Genomic DNA, 19,044 nt, shown 5'->3' with positions numbered 1-19,044 from the left:
CAGCGTAACACTGTGACATTCTTTTCTATCTTTGAAATATTGTAAGTCCTCAGCCTAGGACATTCTTTAGGAAAAAATGTCAATGATTTTAATTACGATGAAACAAAAACAAGATGCAGTTAATTTCAGTTTTAAAGTGCAGCTGTCAGAAATGTTTTATCTAATTTTGGTAAATAGGAAGTGAAAAAGGTTTTCTGCATTCAATCATCATTAGAGTCAATGAGAAACATTTATCTGTTTTTTATTTAAAAATGTGAACATCTGTCTGAGTCGAAAACATCAGGATCCGGCGACTCTTTGTCATCTGCAGCAGGTAGTTCACACACCAGCGGAGGTGATAATTACTGCTCACACACATCCAGAGATTTTCTCAGCTCTGGCTGCGGCTGCTGTAACGACGCCTCACACACGACTGCAGGCTTTAACATTTACATCCTGCAGTAACACAGCTGTTCTGCTCTGTATGTGCGATAATTGGAGGTTTGCAATGATTACAGGCACATTACTCCTCCTCCCTTTTTAAAAAAACAACACAGCAGTTGCTGTGAGCATCGAGTTGTTGTTGTTTCAGTCTTAAGCAGACAAAAACGACCTACAAACACAATCCGTACATTTCAAAACCTGATGAAAAGTGCAGTTGGTTAATATTTACACTTCCTTTTGTTTAGATAGACTAGAATTAAAATCAAGACCAAAGGTCTGTCTTTTAAGGAACTAGAGTGTCTAGAGCTGTGAGGCCTTCTATAGAGAGGTGTGTGTCTTTCCAAACCATGCTCCACTGTAGGTGTAGAAACATCTCAGCAGATTGAAAGACACAGGAGGCACCTGAGCTAAAGGGGTCCTCTGTCATCGTGATACCATGATATTAACAATATTAGTGGTACTGTTACATTTCTATAAAACAATACCACAAAGACACAGAAAAACAGAGGGATCATCTTTGACATCCATCTCTGACAGCCACTCTCACAGACCATTCATCTGAGACACCGTACATCTCAAAACAAAAATACGTGCTTAAACTTTCAAAATAAATCCCATTAAACTTGCATTTAGGGTAAGGGTAGGGATACTAGAAGAAAAAAATGAAAACTTGACAAGCAATACATGACTCCAATGCAGCAAATGTAGCTCTTTGAGCTGTGTAAGCTATGCAGATAATTGAGCTAACTACATAACTACATACTACATTGCTACATAATATTACTACGTTAGCCAATGTAGCTAAGTAAGCTTTAGCTATGTTTGCTAAAGCTGCTAAAGCTAACATAGCTACATTGGCCAACGTAGTAATATTAATTATGTAGCTAGGGTAGCTGTATTAGCTTAAGCTTAAGGTAACAAAGCTAATTTCTTCTAAAACAGGTCTATAAATAATTTAATCCTAGATCATAGCTCAGATTTTTCTTTCTGTATTTAATTTCAGAAGTGATTCTTGTCTGTCATGTTTGTGGTTACTTCATAAATGTAACTGCCACACTTTGTTTATGACATAGAGTTGAATTTAACCAAAAAAAAAAAAGAAAGAAATCTAGAACTAGAAAAACACTGTGCCAGCAAGTTATGGCACTTCTATTATGTTTTTATTATGTTGTTTTTTCCCTAGATGTTTTTTTAGCTTTTCTGTTTCTTGATTTTGTTTTTTTTGTACCTAATTTGTAGCATTTTTTTTTTTTTTTGTTGCACAAAAGTTTGGCTGCAGACTGTTTTTGTCTGATTGCAACCTTAAAAGACAGTTCATCAGGGATGCCGTTTATCTCAGGATGGAAGGGCAGTAACATACACAGCTACCCTAGCTACATAATTAATATTGCTACATAAGCCAAGGTAGCTAAGTTAGCTTTAGTAACATCAGCTTTAGCTAACATGCTCATGCTAACATAGCTACATTGATAACTTAGATATGCAGCCTACATTGCCACTTTGTGAGCTTATCTTTAGCTACGTAGCATGTGTACTTCATAATATTATCTACGTAGCATACACAGCTAACAGAGTTAAGCTGCATTTATTGCACAGTTTTTTCATGGAACAGGAGCATTTCTCCTGTAAGCAGACTGTTGACTCAGCTGTATTAAAAGTTTTGTAATCAGCTTTGGCGGGTCAGGTTTTCATTTTTAACGTCTGGTATCCTAATGCTTACCCCAAATGGAAGTTTAATCAGATTTTCTTTTTGAAAGATGTCTGGTGAATTTCTGTTCTGAGAGAGAGGCCGTCAGACATACACAGTCTGTAGCCAGAATGTCTTGCAAAAACTGCAAAAACACATAAAACAACAAAATTAAGACACAGAAAAGCTGAAAACAGAAGGAAAAACAACATAATTGGACACAAAGAATTGCAAATTGATACACAAAATAACAGCAATTAGTCAGCACCTTTAGAAACTGCAAAAAACTCAGATCAACAAAACAAAGACACGGATCAACTGAAAATGCATGGAAAAAAAACAACACAGGGCAAAAAACCCTCCAAATATACGCCATACAGCAACATAAGGATGTAAAATATCAAAAAATGACTAAAAATTGCAGAAAACAACCACAGAAAAAAGAAACAACATGAAGATCAGGGCGACTGTGAGTTGTTGTGAGTTAACTTTCATGTAGACAACCGGGGTTCCTCTTCATCCCTACATAGCACCCCCACCCCAATCTCCATCATCACCGCCATCCCCCAATGAGCGGGTCCATCGCTATAGCAACTGGTTGCTAGAGCAACGAGACACAGCCAGCGCCAGGCAGCATCCTCCTCACATCCTTGTTGTCAGAGGCAGAGCGCGGCGAGCGAGCGAGAGAGAGAGAGAGAGAGAGAGAGAGAGAGAAGGCGCGGTAGGGGAAAGCAGAGAAATATGCTTCTTCTTCTTCTCTTCTTCTTTTAGTCTCCTCAGATAAAACCAACAAAATAAAAGAAGAGACGTCCAATCAGACGACTGGATTCTGTGAGACCAGTGTTTTTGCTTCACCCCCAGAGAGGAGCAGAGAGGATGGTGACAACTTGTTCCTCCTGGAAAGTGCTAGAGTGCAGGTGGAGACCCCGACGCTGCTGCAGGGTGAGTCCCAGCTGATTGTTTGATTTGATTTTCCCTGGATCTCGCCTGCCAGGAGTCCTGTGGGTCCCCGCCGCGAGGGTTCAGGGTGGTGCAGGGAGGTGAGCCGTGTCTCAGACCTCTGTGTTTGTGTCTGAGGGTGTCAAGCCGGTAAACACCCAGACACTGTTTTTCTCTACTTTCATGTTGTTGACTCTCAAAACACTGCTCTTAAAGTCTTCAACAAAAAGGATTTTTGAGCTTCAGCTGAAGCAACATGTTGGCTTTCCAAAGACTGATAAACAAGCCATTAATAATTTATTTTTAAGTAAATGCAGAGAACCAGTCTGCATGTCTGAGCAGCTTTTATATCACCAGTGATCCCTCTCTTTAAAGGTCAGGATTGCCAAAATAAAATGCTATTAAAGCTTTAACACTACACAGTTTTAGTAATCACTACATGTCTCAGGTTAGGTCAATCTAAGTTTAATTCATTGGAAAGACATGTTGAAAATCTTTAATTTCAGTCTATAAAGTTGCTTTGTAATTTTATCTTTAACTACCAACATTTGCATTTTGTTATTGGTGTTTTTTTTTCAAATGCAAAAGAAAAAAAAAATCTGAAAGCTTTAAGGTCTACTTTAATATTTAGTTTGTAAACTCACAGTTCTCCAGGATTTCCTGTATTTTGCTGCATTCATTTTACCCTCTACCTTTACAAACCTTCCAGGGCCAGCTGCTGAGAAGCATTCCCACAACATGATGCTGCCACCACCGTGCTTCACAGTGGGGATGGTGTGTTTGTGGTGATGTGCAGTGTTTGGTGGCAAACATTAGTCTGTAGCTCCTTCAGAGCAGTCATAGGGGTCTTGGTGGTTTCTCTCACTCGTCTTCTTCTCGCATGGCCACCTAGTTTGTGAGGACGGCCTGATCTAGGCAGACTTACACATGTGCCATACTCCTTCCATTTCTTGATGATGGATTTACCTGAACAATAGGGATGTTCATTGCCTTGCAGTGTTAATTTTGGCAGCTATTTTTAATTTTAGTCTTAGTTTTGGTCTTTAGATGAAATGTTGATGAAAACTCAAAATATTTTAGTCTAGTTAAGTCCATAAAAAGTCCTCACATTTTAGTCTTTATTTTATTGTCTTGCCTAAATCTGGTACCAAACCATGGTAGTGTGTTCTCTGCACCCTGCTAAACCTGGGGTTCCTGCTTTCTACAGCTGAGAGACAGAAGGGATACAGATGCATTGTGTTTTGACAGATTTACCACCAGTAGGGAAATATTTTGAATGTCTGATGATAACTACATACCATTTTAGTCTAGTTTTAGTCATCTTGATGAAAACTTAATTTTTTTCCATTTTAGTCATCACAGATCTATTTTTGTTAGTCTTAGTCTAGTTTTTATCATGGAAGAAAAGGCTGTCGATGAACATTTTTAGTCATAGTTTTAGTCGATGAAATTAATACTGATACCTTGGAAATGTTTGTATCCATCCCCTGACTTATACTTTTCAATAACCTTTTCTCTGAGTTACTTGAAGTGTTCTTTTGTCTTCAGGGTGTAATAGTAGCCAGGAATACTCATTAACCAGCAACTGGACCTGTCAGAAACAGGTGTCTTTATACTAGAATCACTGAGACACATTCACTGCACTCAGGTGATCCCCATTTCACTAATTGTGAGACTACTAGCTGGCTGGACCTCTATTGAATTAGAACTTTAGAACTTTAACCCTTTACTTACTGAGTCTAAAAATGGCGATTTGGACATATTTTGTTATTATGGCAGTAAAATATTCAGGAAATGCCCTAAGTCTGAGAGCTTTGGTCCCTTTTCCCAGGAGTACTTGAACTTGACTTTTCAACATCTTGTTAATGATTATTGCACATTATATGGAATTGTCATCAGTTTAAAAGAAGAAAAACACAAAAACAGATTTGTTTTTCACGGCTTTTATGAGAAGAAATGTTGTTATTGCTCATGAAGTTTTGATTTGACATCTGAAATGTGAACCTATACATGTTGAGAACAATCAGCAGTCATTTTTTGAGTCTAGGACTCTGGATGTACAAAACACAGTGCAAAAGATAACTATATACATAGGCGACAATTAGTGCAAATAAAGGTGGAAAAAAAGCATTCTCAACATTCTCAAGTAACATATTGTTATTGCACATGACAGACATGCACAAATGCCACAATCTAACGCTATTTTTTGAAAACAAAACACCACTCTCACTCGCTCTCCTTTTACTCTCTTCCTTCACTCTCCTTTTCTCACTCGTCTTCTGCCAAAGCTGCTGTTTTCACGGTGCTGTTCGACATTACCGTAATATATATACCACACATCATATATTGCTGGAAAGCACAGATTCTCAGCTCTCTGTCAGCGTTGGAATGTTTTAGATTGAGCAAACTTTCGAGGAGTTACAGTGTTAAGAATCCGTGTAGCGGTCTCACGATACTTCTTGTGTTTTGCTATGAATGCGCATGTCATATGGTTGTGAGTACTGTAATAAACCATATATGTGCGCATGCCCACAATTCTCCGCTTTCCAACGCCATTGGAATTTTTCTGATTGGACAAACTTTGACAGAGTTACAGTAATAATACTCCGGACATATAAAACACATCACCGGCGCTGGGTCAGTAGGTAAAGGGTTAAAGGGGGTGAATATTTATGCAACCCCTTATTTTGTATCACACATTTTTGTTTCTTACTTTGTCAAAAACTGTTTTCACTTTGACATTAAGGTTTTTTTGTCAAAAAAAATCTACATTACAATGACCATGATTTATTTATAAGGTAAATAAAAGGGTAAAACATCCAAGAGGGGGAAATCTTTCTATAGGCACTGTGTTTATATGCTGATGATGTTTTCATCTCCTACTCACTACTCCCACTGCCTGCACTGGTTAAACATTATAATAAATAATAAACATTATTAATCCCAGAGCTGATTTTACATAAAAGCATAGAGCACAGATCAAACACATGAACACAGAGACGCCAAATATAAGTGCACGCCAAAAAACATAAAACGGGACTGGTATAAATTAGGATCAACTGAATTCAAGGAAAAAAACGGACTGAAAGACTGTGAGAAATATAAAACCTACAGAATATTCAATAATCTGATTGCACGAGTTAGAATAACTGTTATGTAAAATAGGTGAAATAAATGACATCCTGATGGTAACAGAGAAAATTCATTCAAAAGTACATGGCCAGAAGAAGAATCTCCTGATTATGAAAGGAATTCCAGTCATTATTTTAAACATATTGTTATCAACATGAAGTTAAAGATTTGCATTTAAAGTTACAAAATAAATAGATCAGAAATAAAACAGTTTAAGATAGAAATAAACCTATTATTAAATATATGAATACATGAAAGAGGTGACCAGGGGTCAGGCTTCATCTGTATCACTGCCGCTCACTTTTCAGTCTTTCAGCCGCCGTCTTGATGTGATTTTCTTTGTGACCGACTCCTTCTGTGACTTCTCTCTGCATCACATTAAGCTCCGGCTCCAGTCATAAAGCTGTTTTATTTCATTTCAATTCTCTATTTCTTTTATTTCATTTTTGCTGTTAGAAGAATTCTCAATAAGGAAAGTCAAATCTCCGTCATCCGTATTATCAGGAGGTAAGCCATTGTATCAGAAGGGAGGGATCTGAAAAACATGTCTGATTTCCTTTGGGGGCAGATCCTCATTTTATTGACTGGAGCAGCCAAGCTGAGGCACTGAAGGTTTATGAACACACACAGGAATAAATAACACTTTTTCACCCCTGCTTTTTTGTCTTAAAGTTGATCTATAGTACACTACTCTATCTCCACAGAGCTCCACAGCTGTCTGCTTTCAGCACTGTGTAACTTTGGCTGCAAGCCATAGTTCTTTTATCAGGAGAAAGTACAGCTTTTAGTTCCCACACCAGCCTTTGGCTAAAAAGAAGCCAGTTAATCCATCTTGGTGCTGTTTGATGCAATAGCTGAAGTAGAGCGCTTCAGGACAGTGACTGATAAAACTAAGAAGAAAAAAAGGGAGAGAGTGGCCAAGCACAAAGCATATAAGACGAGCTTTTACAAGTCGCTGAAAGCTTTGTGAAACAGCAGACTGCCAGTCAACGCTGAGCTAGCTCTGCTGCTGCAGGATGATTGCAAAGCAGTTTCACTACCCCACAGGAAGAGGGTGAAATGATCTTTCTCAAGACTGATGGGAAAGTAGCAGTGGAGTGTCAATCCCTGCAGATATTATTGGTTACACTGTGATGTAATGTAAGGCTGTACCATATTCTGTGTCCTCTTTGTCAGAGCAGCTTTAGTGGTGCAGAAAGTCCTCAAACCAGAGTAAAACAAATCAAATGGTAAAAAAATGATCATGTTTAGTGTTGACCTTCTAATTAGCTTTATGAGTTTTGAACCTTAACATCTTTATCAACTAGCATGTAGTAAATTAGCCTCTCAGATGTAACCATTTAGCCACAAGCTATAGAGATAAAGCAACATTAGATTGCACATTGCCTACACATACTCCAGATGCAGTTTGTACAAAACGGGCTGTAGACGCTAGCAGAGTCAGAGCTGTACCTTGTTAGTCCACATGTTTGTTTGGCTTTTGCTAGTTTCTCCATTATGTTTGCCTTTTGATGCACATTGTCTATGCGTGTTTTATGACAGCGCAGTTGCACTCAGAAACCTTCAGAGGGTGCCAAAGCAAACCAAACTGAATTCCTATGTGTTGTTGCTTTAAATGGCTGTAAAGAAGGATAGTGTAAACAATTTAAAGGAGTAACAAATGGAAATGTTTTACACTGAAAATCAATTGTTATGTCGAATTTTGAAGCTGTGGATAAAGTGTGGGGCTGCACTGTGGTGCAGTGGTTAGTGCTGTTGCTTCACAGAATGAAGGTTATTGGTTTGGACCCTGTGGGACAGGGTCTATGTGTGCAGAAGTAGACTCTGGCACTATGTCAGGATCGGTGACAACAATCTTGTCCTGTCTTGGCTGACAGACTGGCACCTACAGGTGGGATCAGGACTAATCATTGCATTCTCTGCTAGAGTTCCTGTCATGGGGGAGCCAGGTCAAGGAGTGTCGACCATGGTTACAACAGAAGTGTTATATGTGCTATTCTTCAAATAAAGCTTGAGGTACAAATCTGATAACATGTCAAGACAAATAGCCCAGTAAGCCTCATGGATGGGTTCCTTGCAGATGGCCAAAAAGGCCATGTTTGAGTTGTTCACAACTACGCTAAGTGTTCAAAGTGCAAAACATTCTTGACTGTTAATGACTTTTGCCCCAAATGTAGTGAAATATTCAGGCAAAAATGAAGTGAGGAAAAAAAATGTACAATGAAACAGCAATATTAACCCTTTAAAGCCTGAAAACACGAATTATAGCCAGAAAATTTTAATTTTTGGGAAATGAAATGTTCATTTAACTTTCTGATGAAATCCAAAAAAATCTAAATTTCCAAAAAATTCAACATATATATATATATATATATATATATATATATATATATATATATATATATCTCATTTGATACATTAGGTGTTTTGGGGAACTGATAATTCATTTGGTGGCATTTTTATTATTTATCAGATTGTATTCAGAAGTTTTTTTTAGTCATTTATGATCATTTTGATTAGATAAAGGTATCATAAAAGTATGTATCAAATATGATACAACAGGCTTTAAGGGGTTAAAGAAAAAGCTTGTGTCTAAAGCCTGCGTGAGCGATGGCTCATGTCTGGTCTGTTTTCATGAAGCGGTCTGGTTTAGTTCAGTATAATTTTGCCATGGTTTAGCTTTATAAACTCTGATGTTTAAAAGGCTGATGTCCATCCAGCCACAGATCAAGTTTCCTGACGTTTATCTGGACCTGATTTTAAGAACTCAAAGCAGCGCCTGAAGGCTCACGTCAGCCTGGTCCATCCACGATGGATGTGAAACTAAATTAATGCTGAAGTTTTGTGAATACGAAGCTTTAGATCAACTGATTCTCTTCTGTAACTAGTTATTAATCTACTACTTACTTTAGGTAACCTGTGAAAACATCGCTCTGTGGTTGTTGGACGTGTTTGTAAAACTTCAGGCATGCAGCATATTTTGAAATGAGATCAGCACACCCAGGATTTCTGACTTAATCTAGTTTGATTTTAAAACCAGCTGAACATTTACTTTATTTTTAATGCGGTGAATTCTCACAGTACAGCTTTAAACTTTCATATTTTGTCATGTAAACTGTTCTAGACTAGTTATATTCACATATTAACGTACCGTTATGACTCTAAACTGCACACATATTCCATCAGCTGAGGATCTGTACTGACTGCGGTTAACATAATTAAGATGTAGTGTTTTTTTTTAAAAGCACTTTCAGCTGAAATAAAGCTGTTTAATGTGTATTCCCTACTGATTTCTGTCACTCATCCTTTCTATAACTCTGAGGCTGGACCAGCTCACTCACGCTGCATGTGACTTCACATTCTTGCCTTTACAGCCCCGCCCACCAAGTCAGGGTGTCTGTGGAAACGCAAACTATCTTGGGGTTAAGTGTACCAAACCACACCAAGCCGTACTGAATCAAAGCGGACCCCCTGATGGAAACAGGGCTCTAGAGTGGCCTGGTCTTATAGGACCAACCACAACCCACTTTATTTATCACCATCCATTATTTAATGAAATGGCTGCAGTTTGGACCTTAGATGGAAAAAATCATGATTGAAAATAGATAAAGGAATGAAGTCTAGTGAGCCAACATGTCATTTCTGGTTGAGGTCTCGAGAAATCAACATTTTAAAGAGACAAAACAGTTGAGATCTCCAGAAAACAACTAAAAAATAGACATTGGCTTATGAAACATGCTTAGGGCTTCTGTGCATTAGGCCTCTTTCCAGGCACTAATTCAGAGCCCACTGAAACAGATCCATGATCCTCTTGTAGGTCCAGACCCACCAGCTGAGAACCTCCAGTAAAGATGACGGATAGATGGAGTGTTGAGTCACGTTTCGACCTCCCAGTCAAACTCCCTCTGTGTCGTGCTGCCCGTTCGTTTATGTCCTGACTGATTCCTCTTTTTGTTCAAGTGATATTCTAGTACTTGTTCCCATTTCCCTTCTCTTTGACCCCCCATGATGTTAGCTTCAGACGACTCTTGTATACTCTTAAATGTTTTATGTGGTTCTTTCTCATCCATCTTAGTGCCAGGGCTCGCCTCCCACGTGCAAATGTTCCACAGAAACAAGTTCCCAGTGACACAGCATCTCTGTTTCCACCCATTTGTACTTTTGTCATTTATATTCTGCTCTAGTGTGCACCATGACGCAGCTTAAACTGTTAAACCCACAGCTGAATAACTCCGGGAGGGCATGGTCCAGACTGGAGGCTTGTAAATATCAGTGGATGCTTGGGTGTCTTTAAATCTGTCTGGTTTATTGATAAAAAACAATGCTAAAATGCTGAACTATTCCTTTAAAGTGCAGCTACATGTAGATGTCAGGGTGTTTGTGCCTAAATTTTAAATGAAGATCTGATCTAGATTGATGACAGGCTCTCTGGGGTCAAATGTCTTTACATTTTTACATAATGGAGATGATAAAGATGATGAAGAATCTTCAAAAATGCTTTTATTCTTCTTCTCTCCATCAGAGGTGAAACTGTTAAACAAGACGACTCTAAACAGGAGGCCAGCCGCTGCGACGCTAAATCTGTCGACACGTTTCATCCAAAAACAGCTGCAGAGCGGTCTGCACGCGCTCAGTACAAACCTGAGCCTCACACAGAATAGAGTAAAGCTGTCAGAGTATTTATATCCACATCCCAGTGTTTTAACTTCATTTATATTTAGATTTGTGATTGTCTGATCACAGAGGATGGAAATAACTTCAGTCACTTCAGACACTGAGACAGATATAAAGACAGTGATTAATCCATGAAAGAGTGCTGATCCCTATGATAAAAGACATAAATCAGTTTACATCACCTGTCTTTTAAGGACATTTTGAAACAATCCACTGTGTTTATCACTGAAAATCTAAATATGGAAGAAAATACATGTACATAGGATTTACTCTAATCAACTTCACACAATTACCCTGGTCTTAAAACACACCTAGACATGTGTGCTGTATTAATGCAAAATCAGAAACTGCAGTCCCTCAAGTCTCCACAAGAAGCTGCCTCCAAAAGTGAGTCAACAGCGATAGAGTCCCATCCTAAAATGTGAAACTTAACAGCAGAAACTAGAATGTCCGTCTGAGGCGGCAGACCCACGCCTAAGCAGCGCCACCGAGGAATGCTCCCATCGATTATTATGGTGTTCAGAATTTCGAAGTCTGAGAAAAACCGAACGGGTGTGCGGATCATCACCAAAATCTAATTGATTCTTCCCTGTCACTATCCCAATATTCCCTGAAAGTTTGGTCAAGATCCCACTTTCCGTTCTCGAGTTAAATTGTACACATACAAACAAAGAAACAAAGAAACAAAGATACGGAACCCTTTACATAACCCTGCCGATTTCATCAGTGTGGGTAATAAACATGTTTGCTAACATTGCAGAGCAAATGTGTCACCCATAATCCATATATGTCATCATTTTACAAAGCTAAGAGATGAAATGCTTGTTCCTCATCAGATTGGCTGGCCCAATAGGAATTTTTACCTCCGCCAAGGTGCTTATATGATTGGGTGAGTTCGTTTGTTAGTTTGTTAGCAACATAACTCAAAAAGTCATGGACAGATTTTCAGGAAATGTCAGAAATGGCATGAGGAAGAACCGATTAGATTTTGGGAGTGACTCAGATCATTGTCTGGATCCAGGAATTTTTTAAAGGATTCTGTACTATTGGGAGATAGGGCTCTGCTGTTACCATTTTACACCTGGAGATGGCGGACATGAGTAACCTATCCAAAGTTTTGGAGTTTATAGAGTTTGAAAGACGCACATCCGGTCGAAGAGACAAGTTGGAGCGTAACAGAGAGAAAGACAGCGAACTGTAGCGAGAATACTCACAATGCTGGGAGGAATAGAGGAATATTCACCCTCTGCCATGACTTTCACACGTAGCAAGACAAAGTTTTGCCTCATCGTGTCTCCACCCCACTGGGGAGTTTTGAAAGGATTCTGTATCACTGGGAGATAGGGCTGATGGTGTAGGTCTTCGCTCTTTGAGTGCTTTTCTAGTTTAACTCTTTCTGTCTGATGTTGTTGGATACATTCATAGGAGACACATATTATTAAAACTTCAATAACTTTTAAACCATAAAGCATCTTACTTTTGCCTCCAGGAGCAGGGCATTGTGCCATTCCTTTGATGCTGTCCATGCCTTTCTAGCTCTTAGTGATTCTAGTGATCCTAGAACTTGGGTTCTTTAAAGATTGACTTTTAACTCAAACACTGAATGTTGTTAATTCATTTTGAAATGTATTTTCTATCATTTTTAATGCCGTAGCCACTAATGCTAACTGCCATATTGTTTTCCCAGAATGCTTTGTGACAGGCTGTCATCCAGTGGTAGGCTTTTCCATCACTGGGTCATGCTGTTAAACTGTGCATGTCTAATTTGTCAGATCCTGTTGGAGACACTACGAATAGTCAGTGACTTCAACTGTGGTACTGTGATGAATGCCACCTTTGCAGTAAGACAATTTATGCCATTTCATCCCTGCTGGATATTCCACAGTCAAATGTATATGATATTATTAGAAAGTGGAAGCATTTAGGAACAACAGCAACTCAGCCATGAAGCAGAAGACCATGTAAAATCACAGAGTAAAGTAGATGACTGCATAAAAGTCACCAACGCTCTGCTGGTTCCATCGCTGTTTGAGTTCTGAAGTTTTACTGGTATTAATGCAAGCACAGAATCTGTGTCTCCATGGAAAAGGTTTCCATGGCTGCGCAGCTGCATGCAAGCCTATTACCTGGACTGTGGAGCAGTGGAAACGTGTTGTGCTTAGTGATGAGCCATGCTTCCCTTTTTTGCTCGTGAGTCTGAGTTTGGCGGATGCCGAGAGAATGTTACCTGCCTGACTGCACTGAGCCACCTGTAAAACTTGGTGGAGGAGGGATAATGGTGGGGCTGCTTTTCTGGGTCAGGGCTAGACCTAACCTGACATGCCAGATGGATTTGTTTCACACATTCATCTGGGAAAACTTCAATAGACAATGTTTGAGAAAAGGCAGAGGCTTTGAAAAAAACTCGGAGTGTGATTGGGTGAACGTTCTGTCACATCTCTACGGGCCAATCAGAGCAACAAAACACATGATGTAGCTGCTATCGAACTGCGCGTGCGCAGCTACTGAGGAATAACGCGAAACATGGTGACTTTAGACATGTAATTACTTGACTTTTGTCGTTTGTTCTTCTTTTAACAAAGAAATGTTGTCAAGCTCTGATAAAACTGGCACTTTAGCAGCACCCACACTAATCTCTTCCTCCATAACTGCACCAGCTTTTGCTGCTGCTTGTTTATGTCACAACTCTGCTGCGCCTGAAAGTACTGCCCCTCATTACTGATTGGTCCTGGTCACTTTCTAACCGAGCCCAAATGGTTCAGATGGGAGCTTTGCAAGATGGATTCGCCAGTGAAAAACAAGTCAACGGGCGTATCCATCTGCTTTGCAAGGTTAGGCTAGACCCCTTCTCTCCAGTGAAAGCCAATCTTTATGCTTCCGTATACCAAGACATTTTGGACAATGCTATACTTCCAACTTTGTGGCGACTGTTTGGGTAAGGCCCTTTTCTATTCAAACATGATTGTGCAAGGACTATAAAGACATGGTTTGATGTGTTCCGTGTGGAAAAACTTCACCAGCCCATACAGAGCCCTGACCTAGACCTCATCAAGCGACTTTGGGATGAACGGAACAGAGATTGCAATCCAGACCTTCTCTTCCAAACATCAGCTCCTGATCTCATAAATACTCTGCAGAATGAAGCGGCACTAATTCCAACGAAAAAACTCCAAAATCTTGTGGAAAGCCTTCCAGGAAGAGTGGAGGTGGAAGTTTGTGTGTTTGAATACAGTGTCATCAACGTCCATGTTGGTGCGATGGTCAGGCAGCCAAATTCTCCCATATAGTGTTTTTGAATCATATAAATCATTTAGATGTGTGAAAGAAGAGCCCAGCCTTTGTTAATCGATGGATTACACTGATAGGGGACTATATAAAACAGTATGTTTTCACTGGAGCTGCTAAAAGCACATTCACCTCTCTGTTTATAGAGACTGAGTGAAAACAACTCTACAGGGAGAAGTGGAGGGGTGTTTGGCCTCTCAGTGACATCTCAGCTCAGAGACTGACATAAGAACAGCCTGCTTTCTGTAGGTGACACATCTGAACCTCACAGCACCAACAGTTCAGCTGCGGTGACTTCTTCTTCTTCTGTGGTGTATAAAATGTTGTAAGGATCAAACGCATGAAAAAAAAACAAACCCATCCACTACAATACCCCCCCCCCCCGGTCAGAGACAGTCTCTCGTCCGCTGAAGCCCAGCGGTCCACCTGCTGAGAAGACTTATTGACGAGCTGTCAGGCATTGCCGTGGCAACAATCACTTGCTCTCGTTAGGAGCACATACAGTGGTTGTGTTGTTGTACGGACAGCAGGAGGTTCAGTTAGATCGATGTCAGGGCCCGATGTTCAGTCAAACTCAATGAATCTGATTTACATTCAAACTGAAAACACAAACAGGGGAAACACTTCAGGCGCCCTACAGGCAGCACAAAGAATCCACTGGATTTAGCTGAGTTTTAGTGTGTATATTTATCTTTCTCTCTTTTTTTTGCCTTTCACTGAAGCCTATTTTCACACCTGTGCACTTCTGAAAATTTCAAGAAAATCTGAGGACATTCTGCCCCTGAAATTGATAGATTTTCCCATTCAAAATCCCTCACAGCAGGTCATTTTACTGGCCTTGTTTACAGACTTTGCCTTAGATCAATGCTCCATGAAATTGCAGTAGAAAGAAAATACCGGTGGGTAAAAGAATTGTATAAAACAGTCTTATCAAAATCATCACACTGGATGAAAATGACGCCAACAGCTTTCACTCATTTACGGTTCCAAAATAACATCAGCCATGTCTGACATCCTCTCATCCAGAATGGAGTCATTTATGGAGTTGTTGCAAAACTCAAAAGCACATTTGGGTGCCACTTATTGATTTTGGGATCTGACTTTACCCAAAGTTTCGTTTAACCTTCAAGTGTCTCTTTGTGCTATTTTGGTTCCATTTTCATTTCGAGTTTTAAAGCTTCAGACATGAGCTTGGCAATTTATTGTATTTTTATGGCATTTTGAACATTTTGCCTTAAGTCATACCCCATGCCTATAATGCGCTGTGTACAAAAATCATGACGCTCATGCCCCTAAGGTCTATTTTGGACCCATCTACATCCATTATAATTTGATGTTTTTTTTGTTTGTTTGTTTTTTTTCCTGGAGCCACTGGAACATAAAATATGAATGCAATAAATACTAGGGATTTTTCTTTAGTATTGTTGTTGAAGTTGTAATTTTCCAATTTCCACCAGATGTCGCAATTTTCCCTATTGTGGTCTGTGGGGAAAATTACATTGAATTTTGCATGTAATTTACTGGGGGCATGACAGAACCTGGTAACCTTGCAAAGCAGATGGATACACCTGTTTCAGTGTTCCTCACTGGAGAATCCATCTTGCAAAGCTCCTGTCTGAACCATTTAGGCCCGGTTAGAAAGTGACCAGGACCAATCAGCATCGAGGGGCAGTACTTTAGGGTGTGGTGGAGTTGTGACGTAAGCAAGCAGCAACAAGAGACTGGTGCAGATATGGCAGAAGACATAAGTGTGGATGCTGCTAAAGCGTCAGTTTTATCAGAACTTGACAACATTTCTCCGTGAAGAAGAACAAAAAACGACAAAAGTCGTGTACAGACACGTCTACAGTCGCCATGGTTCACGTTATGCAGCTCTTTATGGAGTTTACTTCTTGGTTGCAGCTACCACGTCATGTGTTTTGTTACTCTGATTGACAGACTGAACGTTCACCCAATCACCCTCCGAGTTTTTTTCAAAGGCTCTGCCCTTTCCCAAATGCCATCTATGGAAGGTTTACCAGATAGATGTGTCAAACACATCCATCAGGTTAAGAACCTGGCAATTCAAGAGTAAAATTTCTCAAAAAGTTATGAATACTTAATGTGTATGAGTTGAGGAAGATTGGTTTACAAACATTAAAGGAGTTGGAAAAAGTTCATGTGTAAAACCTTTACAGCCTTATACACTCCTGATCAAAATCTTAAGACCAGTTGAAAAATTGCAAGAATTTAAATTTTGCACTGTTGGATCTTAAGAAAGTTCTAAGTAGAGCTTCAAAATGCAAAAAGAAGAAATGAGAGTAAGGCCGGCCACACACTATAGGATTTTAAGCCCGATTTGGGCCTCCCCCGATGATTGTGGGGGTGTATCCCGATCGGAGCCTTGTCGCAAATGATTGTCTGAGTAGTCTGCATGTGTGTGGTGTCAACACGATTGTTTTACTGCCCCAAATCGCGTCGTAGCCTTCGAGAATCCCGAATCGTAAATATCAAACACATTTGATATTTACAATTCTAGGTCATAGTGCTGCTGATGGAGTACCCACAAGAACCATGAGAGCGAACAAACCGGGTAGTGTCACAGCCAGATCGTACGTACTTTCACCGCTCAAAACCATAACGCAGCTTTAACTTAATTTCAGCCAGGATTTCATCCAGAGTCTTTCCCTTATATTATGATTTTTGCTTCACCTGTAATACACGCCAGGACAGCCTGCTGTGGAGAGACAGCAAGACGGTATCGACAGACATCCAGGTTTTTTTTTTTCTGAAGTCACGTGATCACGCGAGGTCGTAGGCAGGTCGGCAGGTGTGTGGTCTCCAGTGATCTACAGTCTGGCTGAGTGCATTCAGAGGATTAAAGATGAAAATCTTTGGAAATTTTCCTGAAGTCTGTGATCTCCCACAGTTTAAAAATCGTTCCAGATTTTAAAAATCGTCTAGTGTGTGGCCGGCCTAAGACAAAAATAAATAAATAAATAAATAAAAATTGAGTAAGCAATTTATTGAAAACAACAATTAAACTGAACTAGGCTGTTCGTCAGCTGATCAAAAGTTTAACCACAGCCTTTAAAAGCCAAAGTCTGCGCAAAAATGTGGATTCAATGTCATTTTCTGTCAGGTATTCACACTGGCATGACCTCCTGATGGCAAAGGCAAAAAAGCGTTCTGTCTTTGAACGTGGTCGGATTGTTGAGCTGAATGAGCGAGGTCTCTCACAGCACGCCATCACTGCTGAGGTTGGATGCAGTAAGACGGTCATTTTGAATTTCTCAAAGATCCTGAGGGTTATGGAACAAAAAAGTCAAGTGGTAGACCCAAAAAAATTTCACCGGAGCTGAGCTGGAGGATCTGATTGGCTGTCCATCAAGACTCGGGACGATCCTCGACCCAGATTAAGGCTGTTACTGGTGCTGACTGCAGCCCAATAACCATCAGACGGCATCTTTGAAGGAAGGGCTTATAAAACAAAAAAACATCTGTAAAGGTCTTGTCTCCTTCAACGCCACTAAATCGCCCATTTGGACTTTGCAAGGGAGCACCAAACATGGGACACTGAAAGGTGGAAGAAAGTTTTATTCTCTGATGAGAAAAAATGTAACCTTGATGGTCCTGATGGCTTCCAGCGTTACTGGCATGACAAGGAGATCCCACTGAGATGTTTTCTATGGCACAGTGGAGGGGGCGCCATCATGATCTGGGGTGCTTTTTCCTTCAATGGAACAATGGAGCTTCAGGTTGCGCGGGGGCGTCAAACAGCGGCTGGCTATGTGGAGATGTTGCAGCGGGCGTCCCTCATGACTGACGGCCCTCGTCTGTGTGGTAATGACTGGGTTTTTCAACAGGACAACGCTGCAGTTCACAATGCCCACCTGACAAAGGACTTCTTCCAGGAGAATAACCTCAATCTTTCGGACCATCCTGCGTGTTCCTCTGATCTAAATAAAACTGAGAACATTTGGGGATGGATGGCAAAGCAAGTTTACAAAAATGGACATCAGTTCCAGACAGTGGATGCCCTTCGTGAAGCCATCTTCACCACTTGGAGAAACGTTCCCACTAGCCTCCTGGAGACACTCGCATCAAGAATGCAGAAACTAATTTTTAAAGTGATCAACAAAAACGGTGGAGCTACTCATTACTGAGTCCTTTAATGAAACTTTGATTTCTGTTTTGAGGGGGTTTTTGGGTTTTTTTGAGCTATGGTCTTAAACTTGTGATCAGCTGATGAACAGCCTATTTCAGTTTAAATTCCTCTCTCAATTTTTTTTTTGCCTCACTCCCATTTCTTCTTTTTGCATTTTGAAGCTCTACTTAGAACCTTCTTAAGATCCAAGAACAATTTAAAAAGTGTAAAATAAAACACAGTTTTTAAGCTTTATCTGTCTCTGTTCTCGTCTTCTCTCAGCAGACACTTTATTTAAAGTCTTAAAATAACTTCTGATAAAGCTGAATTCTTATTTTTAATTGTCCTCAGGTGGAACAGGAAGTGACCTTTTCTTCTTCTCTGCTTCTAATTACGTACGACAAACCCTCCAGCTGTGAATCTAAACAGATTTATAAATGGAGAGAAACACTGATGGATTGTTGTTTTGTTTGTATTTCTGATAAAAGAGGCAGATTACACAGAAAAAAGGAACACAACACACACATAAAGTACACACTAACACACAGAGAGACACATGGTTAGTGGTTATTGATCCGCGGTCGTCTCCTCTGATCTCTGGCTGTAATTGATCAGAGATGCTGGCAGCGTGACGTGATTCAGCGGGCGCCGGCGGGACGCCTACTCACTCGCTCACACAGACACAGTTTGCCAATAACAAAGAGGTAGAGTGATTTGTAGCCGCGGTTATGCAATAGGACGAGGATAACGATGATGATGATGATAATGGAGCTTGATT

This window comes from Cheilinus undulatus, linkage group 16, assembly GCF_018320785.1.
Source record: "Cheilinus undulatus linkage group 16, ASM1832078v1, whole genome shotgun sequence".
NCBI lineage: Eukaryota > Metazoa > Chordata > Actinopteri > Labriformes > Labridae > Cheilinus > Cheilinus undulatus.
This window is presented reverse-complemented; position numbering follows the sequence as displayed.